Source organism: Moschus berezovskii, chromosome 21, assembly GCF_049115385.1.
Source record: "Moschus berezovskii isolate FMDL1 chromosome 21, NW_MosBer_1.0, whole genome shotgun sequence".
Lineage (NCBI taxonomy): Eukaryota > Metazoa > Chordata > Mammalia > Artiodactyla > Moschidae > Moschus > Moschus berezovskii.
In genome coordinates, this window is record NC_142480.1 from 41,480,907 (window position 1) to 41,497,394 (window position 16,488).

Consider the following 16,488-nt stretch of genomic DNA (forward strand, 5'->3'; position numbering starts at 1 on the left):
TGGACTTCAGGAAGATGACACTTGTTAATGTTAAAATTGGAATGTTAATACAGAAGCACTGGGGAAAAACCCAAAGGCGTAAACACTTAGAAGATTTAAAAACAAATAAGGATTTTTCTGGTGGTCCAGTGGCTAAGACTCCAGTCTTCCATTGCAGAGGGCCCGGGTTTGATCCCTGGTCAAGGAACTAGACCCCACATGCCATAACTAAGAGTTCACATGCCGCAACTTAAGATCCTGCGTCCTGCGACTAAGAGTCAGCACAGCCAAAAAAATTAAAAAACAAGAACAAAAGAAATAAAGCCGTGTTTTAATAATAGAACACTTTCTAATAATAATAATCTTGGAAATGAGGCAATGTTTGTTACAAGCCACTAACTGAAAATACAGGCTTGTTTATTTAAGAGTACCCAGTGTGGGGACTTCCCTGGTAGTCTAGTAGTGGTTAAGACTGTGCTTCCACTGCTGAGGGTGCTTGGAGGTGCGAGTCTGATCCCTGGTTGGGAGTTAAGATCCCACCGGCTTCATGGTGTGACCAAAGAAAAAAACAACGCCCCCCCCAAAAAAAAACCAGTCTTAATTATCTCACAGCTGCCAAAGGCAGGCTGTATGTTGGCCAAAGGCCCCTAGAGCAGTGCACTTGAACACCGTCCTCTATCTTTCGTTCTGTTTGGCTGCAGAAAGGCCTCCTCTGCTTCTCTTGTCCATGTGGCAGAAAAGCACGACCAGGGCCCAAGGATGGGTCCACGTGTGAAGGAGACAGACCTTCAGGTGTTGACTGCTCTGGCCTTTTAAAAACTTTAATTGTAACCACCTCTTTTCAGTCCAACAGTAACCATTCAGGAAGTCTCTTGTGTTGTAAAAGTTTGTAAATTTTCTTAACTTAAGTTCATCTATCCTTTAAAATTTCTTTAATCCATGTCATGCTTAGAAGGGTGACCTCTCCCAGTGAAAGATTGTTGAAATATTCTTCTGTTCTTTTTATTTTAAAATTTTTGCTCCCACATTTATTTCATGACGTGGTTTTAGATAAAAATATAACTTCATAATACCAGAATGATTCCTTCACTCCAAAAGAACTTCATGGTGATTAGCAGTCACCCCAAGTTACCCTCTCTTGAGCCTCTGTCGTCACCAGTCTATGGATTTGACTTTTGCCAACGTTTCATACAGATGAGATAAAGCAATATGTGGCCTTTCCTGTCAGGCTTCTTTCATTTAACATGATGTCGTCAAGGCTTATTCGTGTGGTAGCCACACTTCGCTCCTTCTTCAGTTCAGTTGCTCTGTCGTGTCTGACTCTTGCGACCCCATGAATCACAGCACGCCAGGCCTCCCTGTCCATCACCAACCCCCGGAGTTCACTCAAACTTATGTCCATCGAGTCGGTGATGCCATCCAGCCATCTCATTCTCTGTCGTCCCCTTCTCCTCCTGCCCCCAATCCCTCCCAGCATCAGAGTCTTTTCCAGTGAGTCAACTCGTCGCATGAGGTGGCCAAAAGTATTGGAGTTTCAGCTTTAGCATCAGTCCTTCCAATGAGGCTGAGCAATACTCTGTTGTGTGAACAGACCACAGTTTGTTCAGTCAGCAGTTGGTGGATATTTGTGCTGTTTCTGCTCTTCAATTATTGTGACATAATGCTGCTCTGTTTACAAGTTTTTATCGAGGTGTATGTTTTCAATTCTCTTGGCGTGGGATTGCTGGTTAACTCTGTATTTAACATTTTGAGGAACTGCTAGACTATTCTCTAAAGCAGCTGAGCCATTTTACACCCCCATCAGTGATATATGGAAGTCCAGCTTCTCTGTGTCCTCCCACTCTTGTTTTTATTGGTCTTTTTGATTATAGCCATCCTCGTGGTTGTGAAGGGGTATCTCATCATGGTTTTCATTTGCATTTTCCTAATGACTATAGTCCACCAGGCTTCTCTGTCCGTGGGATTCTCCAGGCAAGAATACTGGAGTGAGTTGCCATTTCCTTCTCCAGAGGATCTTCCTGATCCAGGGATCACTCATGTCTGACTATGTCTCCTACACTGGTAGGTGGATTCTTTGCCGCTGAGCCACCCAGGAAGCCCACTCTTTCTGGCTTACTTGTTTAATTTGTCTTCAGTTCCTGGGTAGTTCATTGTCACATACTGTATGATACAAGGATAGGAATCCTTCCCCATCCCCACCCTACCCCACCTGGGTGCCAGCCTTCGTCCTTGTAAAGCTTACTGATTTGATACTCTCTTTCCTGTTGCTGGCTTTACCATAGATTAATTCTCTTATATAACAGGATTTATTTCTCTGTTATCTGTTCTGCTCTATTTAGCTTCTTTCTTATGTTTTATTAGTTATACCTTTATATCATGTCTAATATCCAGCAGGTCTTGTTATCATGATATCTGTCAGTTTACCTCATAAATCTTTTTTATCACTCGATTTTTACATCATTTGTTCTTTGGGATCATTTACATTCCTTTGAAAAATATATTTGGGTGTTTTTTTTCTCATTGTGTCAAACAAATTTGAGACTAACTTCCATCTTACAGTGTTTAGTCCTTTGCTCAGTAGCTGGGCATGTCCCACTTCTTGACTTAAATAAATAAACCAGTATAAATAATAATTAGGAAAATAGTAATTAACTTTTTTCTTTGTTTTCATATAGGTCCATGCATAGTTGGCTAAAGTTATTCCTTGATACTGTGTTTCACATTTTCACACTTTTGTGAGCTAGAGTCTAAGGTATTCTTTTTTAAAAAAATCTATTTATTTTTGGCCGTGCTGGGTCTCTGTGCTGTGCAGGCTTTTCTGTAGTTGCAGCGAGCAGGGGTTACTCTCTAGCTGTGGTGTACTGTCTTCTCACTGAGGTGGCTTCTCTTGTTGCAGAGCACGGGCTCTAGGTGCTTGAGTTTCCGTAGTTGCAGTGCATGGGCTTAGTAGTTGTGACTTCCAGGCTCTAGAGCACAAGCTCAGTACTTGCGGCCCACAGGCTTAGTCGCCCCAAGGCATGTAGGGTCTTCCCAGACTAGCAACCAAACCCATGTCTCTTTTATTGGCAGGCGGATTGTTTACCACCGAGGAAACCACCCTATGGTATTCTTGAGACTGTTTTATCCTGAATTTGAAAGATACTGGTTTTCATGTTTTCCTCTGATTGGCAGGTATGTGGATTATATTCCTGCTGAAGAGAGACTGCTCTAACAAATTAGCACACAGTCCTGGAGGCTGGAAGTCCAGAATCTGGCAGGGCCACGCTCCCTGCAGGAGGCCAGGGTAGACTGACCCTTGTCCCTTCCAGTCTGGGTGGCTGCCTGGTGTTCCTGGACAGAGAGCAGTCTCTGCTCTCCAGCCTCTACTGGGCTTCACACCCTTCTCCCTGTTTCCCTCACATGTCCTCTGCCTCCCTCGTGAAAGGAAGGACTCTTACTTGATTTATAGCTTCCTGTCTCAGAATCCTTATCTGTAAAGACCTACTTTTCCAAACAAGGTCACATTTTCCAGCTCCTGCGGATCAGGGTGTGGACTTGTCCCATGGGCTACAATCCACCCTACTGTGGACGCCACCCCCCAGTTGGCAGCACAGAGGCTGTCTGTCTGGTTTATAGCTTTTTGGTGCTTCTCTATCTTTTTTGTATCTGTGTAAGTTTGGTAGAGTCTGGAGACCCTTCCTCTCGTGGACCTCAGTTCTTGGTACGGACACAGAGAAGAATGAGGTCTTATCTGTTGCAGGAAAGCTTATTAACAATAAGGAAAGAAAGAACAGGTCTCAAAGAGATGAACACGACTGAGCACACAGAAAAGAAGAACAGAGAGGACACCTCGAGGGAGAGGTGGGCCATGCCAGGGGAGGCAATGGCCCCAGAGGGCTGCAGTACAGAATTTTTAAGGGCTATTTGCATAATCCAGGGGGTTATTGACTGACAGCTGCAGGTTATATAACAAGATTCTCTATCCTCCAGTTTTTCTCAAAATTCAGTCTACTCTAATTAGATGTATGTATTCATGGAATATTTATGAGCAGCTAATGAGGAGATCCAACCAGTCCATTCTAAAGGAGATCAGTCCTGGGTGTTCATTGGAAGGACTGATGCTAAAGCTGAAACTGCAGTACTTTGGCCACCTCATGCGACGAGTTGACTCACTGGAAAAGACTCTGATGCTGGGAAAGGTTGGGGGCGGGAGGAGAAGGGGACGACAGATGGCTGGATGGCATCACTGACTCTGTGGACATGAGTTTGAGTGAACTCCGGGGGTTGGTGATGGACAGGGAGGCCTGGCGTGCTGTGATTCATGGGGTCGCGGAGAGTCGGACACGACTGAGCGACTGAACTGAACTGAATGAGTCCAGTGACCACCGAAGGTTATTTCAGTATAAAACATGTTCCGGAGTCGGGGTAGTGCCACCAGTGGACAGAGGATGAGCTGGTCGGATGGCATGACTGACTGAATGGACATGAGTGGGAGCAGGCTGTGGGAGATGGTGGAAGGACCTGGCATGCTGCAGTCCAAGGGGTCACACAGAGTCGGACACGACTGAGCAACTGAACAACAAGGCAGTAAGGGGTTTTTTTCGGCCCCCAATTTTTGGAGGACTGGTGGGTGTATCTTGGGCGGGACTGATAAACTGTTTGGTGGGATTAGGTGGCTATTGGTTGGTTAGCTAAAGGGGCCACCTCTCGTTGCTCACCTAACTTTCTGCACATGGTAAATACATATTTGGTAAATACATATTTTTTTCCGAGTAATTACACGATTTCTTCTGAAAATGTCATGGCACAAGAATGGACTGACTGGTCATGTCTCCATGTATTTTTAGAGGGGAGGTACTGAGATGCGTCCACTTCCTTCTCCCTGCTTCGTGGGAACCTGGTGGTGATGTGGAGAAGGTGCTGCGACCGCCTGCTGGAGATGCAAATGCATGGTTGCTCCCTCCATGAGGGAGCCTCTTGTGAAAAAACCACTGTTGCCTTGGTATTGTTATCGTGGCAGAACAGCATTCATCGAGAAAGTCAGTCAACAAAGGATATTCATTTCTAGGTTTTGATGTAAGGAAATGACTGTCATGATCCGGAAAACAAGAACATTTAGTAACCTTGTCTGATTACATTTTACAGAGCTTTGAATTTATTTTTAGAATGTACTTGTATTTATTTTAGTTTTGATATGCTGATAAATAACCACAGGGTATCTGTTCCTCTTATTCAGTTTTTATAGCATGGCCATTGTGTTAAATATGAAGTTTGTAGAAAAAAATGGAGCCACTTTGATATGAATATATCTGTTTATCTAGCCTTTTATATTTTTAATTAAAACTTTATTCATATAATTGTAATTTCACAAGCAGTTATAAAAACCAATACAGAGAAATCCCTTGAATACTTTTTCCAGTTTCCCCATTTATAACATTTTATAGAAGGACAGTTTAATATCACAACCAGGTTATTGGCATTGATGCAGTCCACTGGTCTTATTGATATTTCCTTAGTTTTATTTATATGTGTGTATTAAGTTCTGTACAGTTTCATCACTCGTGCAACATGAGTAGGTTTGTGTGTATCTGCCGCTACAGTCAAGATACTATTTCCAACACCACAATAAACTCTCGTATGTCGCTTTTTTATAACCATGTGCAACTTTTCCCCTTCCCCTGGCAGGTCCCTAACTCCTGACAACAGCTAATTCTCTGTTTATAAGATACTGTAATTTCAAATGTCATATAAATGGAATCAAGCATTCAGTGCAGACTGAACCTTTTGGATTGGCTTATTTCACTTCGGTATGATTTCCTGGAGATTCAGCCAAATTGTTACAGATTTAAATTGGTTTTTCCTTTTTATTGACAAATAGTATTCTCTGGTATAGCTGGACTCCAGTGTAACTCACCTGCTGAAGAACGCCTGGATTGATTCTAGTCTGGGGCTGTTATAAGTAAAGCTGCTATGAACATTCATGTACAAGTTCTTGTGTACATATCAGTTTTAATTTTGCTGAGACAAATGCCCAAGAATGAAATTTATGGGTGTACTAATTGCATGTTTACTTTCATAAGAAACTGCCAAACATTTTTAGAGTGGCTCTACCATACCGCATTTCCACCAGCAATGTATGCATGTATACTAAATCACTTTAGTAATGTCCGACTGTTTGTGACCCTATGGGCTATAGCCTGTCAGGATCCTCTGTGGATTCTCCAGGCAAGAATATGGAAGTGGGTTGCTAAGTCCCGCTTCAGGGGATCTTCCAGACCCAGGGATGGAACCTGTGTCTCCTGCATCTGGAGGCAGGTTCTTTACCACTAGCACCACCTGGGCAGCCCAGCAATGTATGAGTGACTCAGTTTTCCTAGGTCCTTTCTGGGCATTTGGTATTGTCACAAAGCAGGTTTTGACTGATAAACGTGCATTGGTACCTCATTGCACGTGCATTTCCCTGAGGGTTCAGGACGTTAAACATCTTTTCATGCTAATAACCATCTGAATATTCCCTTCAGTGACACGTCTGTTCCTTATATATTTTAGTCTCTCTGTCAGGTCCGTGGTTTGCGGATATTTTCTTCCAGTCTGTGGCTTGTCTTTTCTGTCGTCTTAACAGGGTCCTTGGCAGAGCAAAAGTTAAGTTTGATGCTGTGCAGTTCTTCACTGTTCCCTCTGGTGGGCTCTCCTTTCGGTGTTGAGTTTCAGAAACCTTTGTTCTTGTTCTTCATTTGCTCAGTTGCATCCAGCTCTTTTGACCCCATGAATGGCAGCACGCCAGGCTTCCCTGCCCTCCACTATCGTCTGGAATTTGCTCAAGTTCATGTTTGTCGAGTCGGTGATGCCATCAAACCATCTCATCCTCTGTCGCCCCCTTCTCCTTTTGCCTTCAGTAATTCCCAGAATCAGGGTCTTTCCCAGTGAGTCAGTTCTTTGCATCAGGCGGCCAAAGTATTGGAGCTTCAGCTTTAGCATCAGTCCTTCCAGTGAATATTTACCTAACCTGAGATCCTGAAGATTTTCTCTTTTTTTCACTAAAGGTTTTGCATTTAAGTGTCTGATCAGTTTTGAATTAGTTTATGTATAAGATGTGAGATTTTGGTCCATATTCATTTTTTTTTTTGCCAATGAATGTCTGATTGCTACAGCACTGCTTGTTCGAAAGGCTGTCCTTTCTTTGAATTGCACCTTTGTCAAGACGAATTGGGCGTGTCTGTATTGGTTATATTGATCTTTGTCCATACCACTAGTCTTGCTTACTGTAGATGTGTAATAAACCATATAGACTTGATTCCTGAGACCACATAGACTTGATTCCTCCCATTTTATTTATTTTTTCAAAATGAATCTACCTACTCTAATTTCTTTGCATTCCTATGTATTCAGTTCACTTCAGTCACTCAGTCATGTCCGACTCTTTGCAACCCCATGGACTCTAGCATGCCAGGCTTCCCTCTCCATCACCAACTCCCAGATCTGGCTCAAACTCATATCCATTGAGTCGGTGCTGCCATCCAACCATCTCATCCTCTGTCGTCCCCTTCTCCTCCTGCCTTCAGTCTTTCCCGGCATCAGGGTATTTTCCAATGAGTCAGTTATTTGCATCAGTTGGCCAAAGTATTGGAGCTTTAGCTTCAGTATCAGTCCTTCCAATGAATATTCAAGACTAATTTCCTCTAGGATTGACAGGTTTGATCCCCTTGCAGTCCAAGGGACTTTGGAGAGTCTTCTCCAACACCACAGTTCAAAAGCATCATTTCTTCAGTGCTCAGCATTTTTTATAGTCCAACTCTCAAATCCATACATGACTACTGGAAAAACCATAGTTTTGACTAGACAGACCTTTGTTGACAATATGCTCTCTAGGTTGGTCATATTTTTTCTTCCAAGGAGCAAGAGTCCTTTGATTTCATGGCTGCATTAACCATCTGCAGTGATTTTAGAGTCCAGGAAATAAAGTCTATCACTGCTTCCGTTGTTTCTCCATCTATTTGCCATGAAGTGATAGGACCGGATGCCATGATCTTCGTTTTTTGAATGTTGAGTTTTAAGACAGCTTTTTCACTCTCCACTTTCACTTTCATCAAGAGGCTCTTTAGTTCTTTTTCAGTTTCTTCCAGAAGGATAGTGTCATCTGTGTATCTGAGGTTATTGATATGTCTCCCAGCAATTTTGATTCCAGCTTGTGCTTCATCCAGCTTGGCATTTCACATGATGTACTCTGCATCTAAGTTAAATAAGCAGGGTGACAATATATACAGCCTTGACATACTCTTTTCCCAGTTTGGAACCAGTCTGTTGTTCCATGTCCAGTTCTAACTGTTGCTTCTAGACCTGCATACAGATTTCTCAGGAGGCAGGTAAGGTGGTCTGGTATTCCCGTCTCTTTAAGAATTCTCCGCAGTTTGTTGTCACCCACAGTCAAAGGCTTTGGCATAGTCAATAAAGCAAAAGTAGGATGTTTTTCTGGAACTCTCTTGCTTTTTTGATGACCCTGCAGATGTTGACAATTTAATCTCTGGTTCCTCTGCCTTTTCTGAATCCATTTTGAACATCTGGAAGTTCATGGGTGACGTACTATTGAAGCCTGGCTTGGAGAATTTGGAGCATTATTTTGCTAGCGTGTGAGATGAATGCAATTGTGTGGTAGTTTGAACATTCTTTGGCATTGCCTTTCTTTGGGATTGGAATGAAAACTCATTTTTTCCAGTCCTGTGGCCACTGCTGAGTTTTCCAAATTTGCTGGCATATTGAGTGCAGCACTTTCACAGCATCATCTTTTAGGATTTGAAATAGCTTAACTGGAATTCTATCGCCTCCACTAGCTTTGTTTTTAGTGATGCTTCCTAAGGCCCACTTGACTTAGCATTCCAGGATGTCTGGCTCTAGGTGAGTGATCTGGGTCACATCATGATTATCTGGGTCTTGAAGATCTTTTTTGTATAGTTCTGTGTATTCTTGCCACCTCTTCTTAATATATACTTCTTCCTATATGTACTTTGAAATAATATTGTGTCAATAAATATCTTGCAGGGATTTTGATTAGTGGTGGTGGTAGTGTTTAGTCACTTAGTCACAGCTGACTCTGTGCTACTCCGTGGACTGTAGCCTGCCAGGCTTCTCTGTCCATGAGATTCTCTAGGCAAAAATAGTGGAGTGAGTTGCCATTTCCTCCTCCAGGGGATCTGGCTGACCCAGAGGTTGAACCCTTGTCTCCTGCATTGGCAGACGGATTCTTTACTGCTGAGCCACCAGGGTAGCCCTTGATTGGTGTTAATTCTTACTTAAATGTTTGGTAGAATTCCCCAGTGAATCCTTTTGGCCCTGGAAGTTTATCTTTTGGAAGCTTTAAAGTTAGATACGCATTTTTTAAAGGTGATAAGACTGTTCAGATTGATTATTTGATCTTGGTTGAGTTTTGGTAGTTTGTGGGTTTTGAGGTATTTAGTCCATTTCTTTTGAGTTTTCAAATTTCTGAAAAGGTTGTTCATGGGATTTCCTTGTTATCTTATCACTGACTATGGGATATGTACTGATGTCCCTTATTTCATTTCTGATAGTGGTCTTTTGTGTTTTCTCTCTTTTTATGTTTGTCAGTCTCATTAGACTTTTGTTCAGTTTTATTGATCTTCCTTCCCCAAGAACCAGCATTCTGGTTTTTGCTTTTCTCTTTTGTTTTTCTGTTTTTAATTTTGCTGGCTTTTAGTCTTATCTGTATTACTTCCTTCTGTTCACTTTGGCCTGATTTTGCTCTCCCTACCCCCACCCCCAGTTTCTTGAGGTAGGAAGTTAGGTTATTAATTTGAGACCTTCCAGCATTTTCCATTCAAGTATTTAGTGCCATAAACTTTTAATCAGACCTGCTGAGAGGAGCCTGCAGTTCCTAACTTCTAGGAGGGGCTTTTCATCTTTATCAGTTTTTGCTTCAAGCATTTTGAGGGTCTGTTGGGATGTTGTCTGGAATAGATTCCAGGGTCTGATTAAGGTTTTAGGGGAGAGGGAGAGGAAGGAGACACTTCCTGACCGGTGCTGTCTCTTTGTCCTTGTGTGCTTATAACTTGGTGTCATTTCGGTGAGATTTAGGAAAGGAGATAAACACGTCTGTAAATGTCGTGTTTAATTATAAGGACTTATTAAAAGATTACAGACTGGTTTAACGTACCTTTTGTGAGGATTTGGGGTGTCCATTTGGTCGGTTCTCGTTCTTAGCCAGGGGACAGCGTTTGCCACAGTTCACGGTTGATCAGTCCCTCCTCCTTCAAACATCAGCCTCACTTGGCTTCTAAGACACTGTCCTCCATCTTGTTGGCTCCTCACTCGCAGTCGCCTGGGTCACTTCTCCCTGACTTCTGACCCTGACATGCTCCATCCTGGGTCTCTTCTGTGCATTCACAACCTCTGCTGTGTGAGCTCACCACCAATGGCTTCAGAGAGAACCTCCCACTGATGATCTCTGCATTCACCCTGGACCTCAAGTCCAGTCACATTTCCCACGCTGACCCTGTGTTCCTCCATGGACATCCGCATCAGCCTCTTGCACAACACGCCAAAACTAGCTGCTGACGTCAGCCACCAAAACCTGCTTTTCCACACGGTATATGATCTTATTTGATGGAGGCTCCCACACTTTCAGTAGCTTAGATAAAAAATCTTAGCGTTTTCCTTGGCTCCTCTCTTGCCCTGTTCTGGCGTCTCTTCTCTCAGCACATCCTGTGGGCTCTGCCAGCAGACCCTACGTGGAATCCATGGACAGCATCTCCACCGACGCATATGGTATAAATTTACTTAGTCAGAGAAGTAAAGTTATAGCATATAAATAAATGCAGCCTTTCTCCACTTTGCTGATACTGTGACTCTAATTCAGTGGTAACTAAGTGCTCCAAAGTATAGGTCCTGGAGGACAGACCTTCTTTTAATGAGCAGTTAAGGATCCGTTTTAATCAGCAGGTTGTTTGTACACAGATATAAATTATCTTCAGTAGGTTAAATATTTTTGCTGAAATGTTTTCCTCCTGCCCTTCTGCCTGGTCAGCTCTTTGTCGTGGACTTGCCAGACCCGACTCCAGTCCAGACTGCATGGGGCGTGGGGATCAGCGCCCCTACCGTCCGGTCACGGAGAAACCCAGCCCTCTAGGCTGGTGGGGATGCTGCCAGGCTTCCCTCCCCTTCTTGTCAACCGCATGCAGTCACGTGCACCCTTGGTGGGGTCTCCTTGCCACTCATGGGAAATGCCAGCTCCTGCCCTCGAAGTGGTGGCACCCTTTGAAATGTACTCCAAGGACTTTGAAATACAGGGACTTATTCCCGGGTCCACGTTTTCCTGTGTCAGAAGTTACCCTCCCACCAACCCACCTCCTGGGTATGCCTTCCTCAAGCCCCCATCCAAGCAAACCTCCTTGTTCTCTGCTTCCCTTGTCTCCACCTGCTCTCAGCGCTCGTTCTCTGGTTCTTTTCTCATATATCGTCTCCTTCTCTAGGAGAGATTCTTTGAGGAGAGAGACATTCTCTCTATTCTTTTTTGTATTCCAAACATGCAGAATGGTGCGTGGCATCTAATTCAGAAATACAGTGGATGGTGAAGACCAGTGCTTTGTGTTTGTGGCAGGTGCTGCTGCAAGCAGCTCTCCTGTGTGCCTTGAGTAGCGATGTCTGAGGAAGTCTGCACACTGCGCTCTCCAGGTTCAGAGCCTGCCCCTCTTCCTTTTGGGGAGTGAGGAGGCTGTGGACAGTTATAACTTTTGGTCTAGGTATGAAGTGGGGATGTAGCTGAGAAGGAGGGGAGGCGTGCCCGTTTATCTGCTGTCTGAGCCATCTCTCCCTGGTTGTCCAGAAAGGTTCCACTGGAGCCAGAGGGTGGGGTCATCCTGGCCCAGGACCCCTTAGAAGGCTCTTCTGTGGTGTCCCTGAGGGACTCACTGACTTCTTTGGCACAGAGTATCCTCATTCTAGCACTCAATATCCTGTCCCAAGAAATCTCACCCTGGGACACGAAACCCTGGCTTCTGGTGATGGGTACTGAAGGTTGGGTGAAGGGGAGTACAGAGCTCATAAGATGGTCCCCTCCCCTCAAACAGGGGCTGGAAACAATACCATCTTAGTGTTTCTTGGGTCCTGGGTGCGTTATTTGCCTTCTGTGCCAGTGGTCACTCTTTGCGCTGATGGCTGGTGGCACCACGTTTTGCAGGTCACAGTAAATACACTATTGTTGCATCACCAAGCCGGGAGGTTTAAGTGTGTAATTAAGGGTGATGCAGCCCAAGCATTAAGAATTCGGTGTTGACTGTTGGTTAACTGTGTGCTTTGTGTTGAGATAGTGCTGGTTAAAGTGTTAAACATTGTGAACATTCTGATCATGCTTTCTAAGGATTCAGATAATTAAAATGAAAACAATTGCAATAGCAGTGGCAGCATCGCCCAGACCTCACTGAAAATGAATGACCGTGAAATTTTAACAACAGATAAAGAGATGCATGGGGACCAGGAGGACTGGATCAGGAAGAGCAGGTGACCCAAACAGAGCCTAGAGTGCAGCACCCAGAACGGAGTGGGGGCAGGGCATGGGGAGGGGGCTGTGGAAGTGCAGAGTGGAGCCCACCAACTGGGGCTGAGATAGGCAGGTATTTCCCAGTCAATCAAAAGTCCCCCATCTCTGCCAAAGACACCAATATGCAATTGAAACTAGCTGGTGTGGAAGAATCTCTGGCAGGCCACAGGAATGCAACACGACCTTATTGCCCGACTACTCTATGAAACTGAGGAAGGTTCCATTTCCCAATCCAGAAGTTGCAATAATGTGCCACGTGGGCAAGAAAGAGGAAATCTCCCTGGCGGACGTGTTGGGCCATGTGGCTTAGATCTGGTCCTGTCAGGGCTTGTCCAACATCCTGCTTCTGCGGTAGGTCAGGGGTGTGTCAGATCGGGGCAGCAGAAGTGTTCTACTCAGCTGTGAGGTGTTTTGATTTGAAAATTGACATTTCAGATCATCTTCATTTCTGTGGCTCAGACTATAAGGAGTCTGCCTGCAATGCAGGAGACCCGGGTTTGATCCCTGTGTCAGGAAGATTCCCTGGAGAAGGAAATGGCAACCCACTCCAGCATTCTTGCCTGGAAAATCCCAGAGATGGAGGAGCCTGGTGGGCTACAGTCCATGGGGTCGCAAAGAGTCAGGCATGACTGAGTAACTGACACTTTCTTTGTTTCTGTGAAGGTTTAAATGATATCTCATTAAGCAAACAGTGCAAGGTTGTTGATATCTTGTCCTACTCTGTTTATCTGTCTGTTCAGCAGATAGAGCAAATGTGAATCCCAGTTAGTCTGAGTGAAGAAACTGAAATGGTCTCACATGCTACATGCCTGCACACCTCATACACAACACTCCTAAAAAGATTCACCTGAGATGCTTTCCTAATGCAAGTGTTTGGTTACTTTTCAGCTTCCTCAGAATGTTTAGAAGCACTTAATGCAATGTTTGCATTTATAGAAATGCAGAGATTGTTGACCCAATGGCTGGTGGTGTTCTCAGGCATCATGTGATGTTAAAACTTTGACCTGACGTGAAATAGTATTCCCTGCACCCTCACCCCCCAAATCCTTTTTCCAAAGTGCAGATAAAAGGCATGTCCTCTGATTTGGACACACATTGAGGATGAGAATGGAGAAAAGAGGTCTGAATATTTGTATGCTATTTCTTCAGAACTGCTTGATGGTCTTTGACAATGTGTAAGAAACCTAGGAAAAGATGGAGCAACTGCACCCAAGTTGTTTGCTGTTACGTTTAGGTTGAGGCAAAAACTCATGGTGAGAAGATGACTCATTTTTTAATGACTGTTTAAAAGTTAAGTCATCAGATTAGGGCAACATTCTCAACTAAACTAAAACTTTGTTCCCACAAGTTCAAATTATTTTCTGTGAAAGAGGTGTAACTTACCCATTTGGTTCGTTTAAAAATGATGATGAGCCTTGGGAAGCATTACTAGGGCCAAAGCTAGCAGAGGTGATGGAATTCCAGTTGAGTATTTCAGATCCTAAAAGATGACGCTGTTAAAGTGCTGTACTTAATATGCTAGCAAATTTGGAAAACTCAGAAGGGCCACAGGACTGGAAAAGGTCAGTTTTCATCCCAATCCCAAAGGAAGTCAATGCCAAAGAATGTTCAAACTACCACACAATTGCACTGATCTCGCACACTAGCAAAGTAATGCTGAAAATTCTCCAAGTTAGGCTTCAATGGTATGTGAACCGAGAGCTTCCAGATGTTCAAACTGGATTTAGAGATGGCAGAAGAACCAGAGATCAAATTGCCAACATCGATTTTTGTTATCTTTCTGTAATGATGTTGTTTTTAAATGCCATGTACTCAGTGAGTGATATAAACACATTGTAAATTTAAGTTTTCTAATAAAAATTTTTGAAAAAAAAGAAAAAGCAAGAGAATTCTAGGAAAACATCTACTGCTTCATTGACTACACTAAAGCTTTTGACTCTGTGGGTCACAACAAACTGTGGAAAATTCTTAAAGAGATGGGAATACCAGACCACCTTACCTGCCTCCTGAGAAATCTGTATGCAGGTCAAGAAGCAACAGTTAGTACTGGACATGGAATAACAGACTGGGAATAGTATGTTAAGGCTGTATACTGTCACCCTGCTCATTTAACTTATATGCAGAGTACATCATGCGAAGTGCTGGGCTGGATGAAGCACAAACTAGAATCAAAATTGCTGGGAAAAATATCAGTAGCCTCAGATATGCAGATGACACCACCCTTATGGCAGAAAGCAAAGAGGAACTAAAGAGCCTCTTGATGAAAGTGAAAGAGGAGAGTGAAAAAGCTGTCATAAAACTCAACATTCAAAAAATGCAGATCATGGCATCTGGTCCCATCACTTCATGGCAAATAGATGGGGAAACAATGGAAACAATGACAGACTTTATTTTCTTGGGCTCCAAAATCACTGCAGGTGGTGATTACATTCATGAAATTAAAAGACGCTTGCTCCTTGGAAGAAAGGCTATGACAAACTTAGACAGCATATTAAAAAGCAGAGACATTACTTTGCCCACAAAGTCAAAGTCATGGTTTTTCCAGTAGTCATATATGGATGTGAGAGTTGGACCATAAAGAAAGCTGACTGCCGAAGAATTGATGCTTTTGAACTGAGGTGTTGGAGAAGACTCTTGGAAGTCCCTTGGACTGCAAGGAGATCAAACCAGTCCATCCTAAAGGAAATCAGTCCTGAATATTCACTGGAAGGACCGAAGCTGAAGCTGAAGCTCCAATGCTTTGGCCAACTGATACGAAGAAATGACTCATTAGAAAAGACCCTGATGCTGGGAAAGATTGAAGGCAGGAGGAGAAGGGGGCAATAGAGGATGAGATGGTTGGGTGGCATGACCGACTCAATGGACATGAGTTTGAGCCAGCTCTGGGAGTTGGTGGTGGACAGGGAAGCCTGGTGTGATGCAGTCCATGGGTTCGCAGAGTCAGACACAACTGAGGGACTGAACTGAACTGAAGACTGATAGACAAGCTTTGCACAGTGGTAGTATCGTAACCAGTGAGGTTTATGAGGTGTGATTATTGCCAATTGAAAAAAAAAAAGACAAACTTAAATGTAAAACGTAAAACTATAGAACTTCTACAAAACAATGTAAGAGAATATCTTCAGGACTTAGAACAGGGCTGGGAACTGTTGACTTGATACCAAAAGTGTGATTCATAAGAGGGAAAAATTGATAAGTTCGAATTCATCAAGACAGCCTTTGCCTTGGGAAAGAGTCTGTTGAAAGGATTCAGATAAGCTATTTACCAGAAAAAAATGTTTGCAAACTAGGAATCCAACAAAGTGCTTATATCTAGACTGTTTAAATAACTCTCAAAATAACAGTAAAGAAAAATTTGTTGGGAAAATGGGGGAATTTCCTGGCAGTTCGGTGGTTAGGACTTGGCGCTTTCAGGGCCAAGAGCCTGGGTTCAGTTCCTGGTCAGGAATGAAGATCTTGTGGTGTGGCCAAAAAAAAAACCAACAACCCCACACCTGACAAGCTGTTCAATATCATTAGCCATTAGGGAAATGCAAACTAAAAGCATCTAAGATACCATTAAGATAGTCATCAGAGTGGCTAAAGGGTAACCTGTGGACAATACTGAAGACGCAGAGCGTCTGGATCCCTCAATCATTGCTGTGAGGATGAAAAGTGGTACAGCATCGCTGGAAAATAGGTGGGCAGTTCCTTCAGAACTAAACATGAATTCACTGTAGGGACTCAGCTTTTGAATTCTTGGGCATTTATCCCAGAGAAGTGAGGAGTTATTTCCATGCTGGGATCGGTACACAGACACTCATAGCAGGTTTGCCCTTGACGGTATCCTTCAGTGAGGGATGGTTGAGCAGACTGTGATCCATCCGTACCCTGGACACCACTCAGCACCAAGGGAGAACAAGCCACTGGGATGTGCAGCAGCTTGTGGAAATCTCAGGGAAACTGTGCCAAGTGAAAAAAGCCAGTTCTGAAAGCTTACATAC

General features: G+C 43.6%; 1 protein-coding gene and 1 pseudogene across 5 annotated transcripts in view; both read left to right on the forward strand.

Annotated features, from left to right (window-relative positions):
• Positions 1 to 16,488, forward strand: part of TJP1 (tight junction protein 1) — a 266,030-nt gene that overhangs the window by 118,587 nt on the left and 130,955 nt on the right. The gene's annotated exons all lie outside the window — the stretch shown is intronic.
• LOC129550829 (U4 spliceosomal RNA) lies at positions 15,491 to 15,614 on the forward strand (annotated as a pseudogene).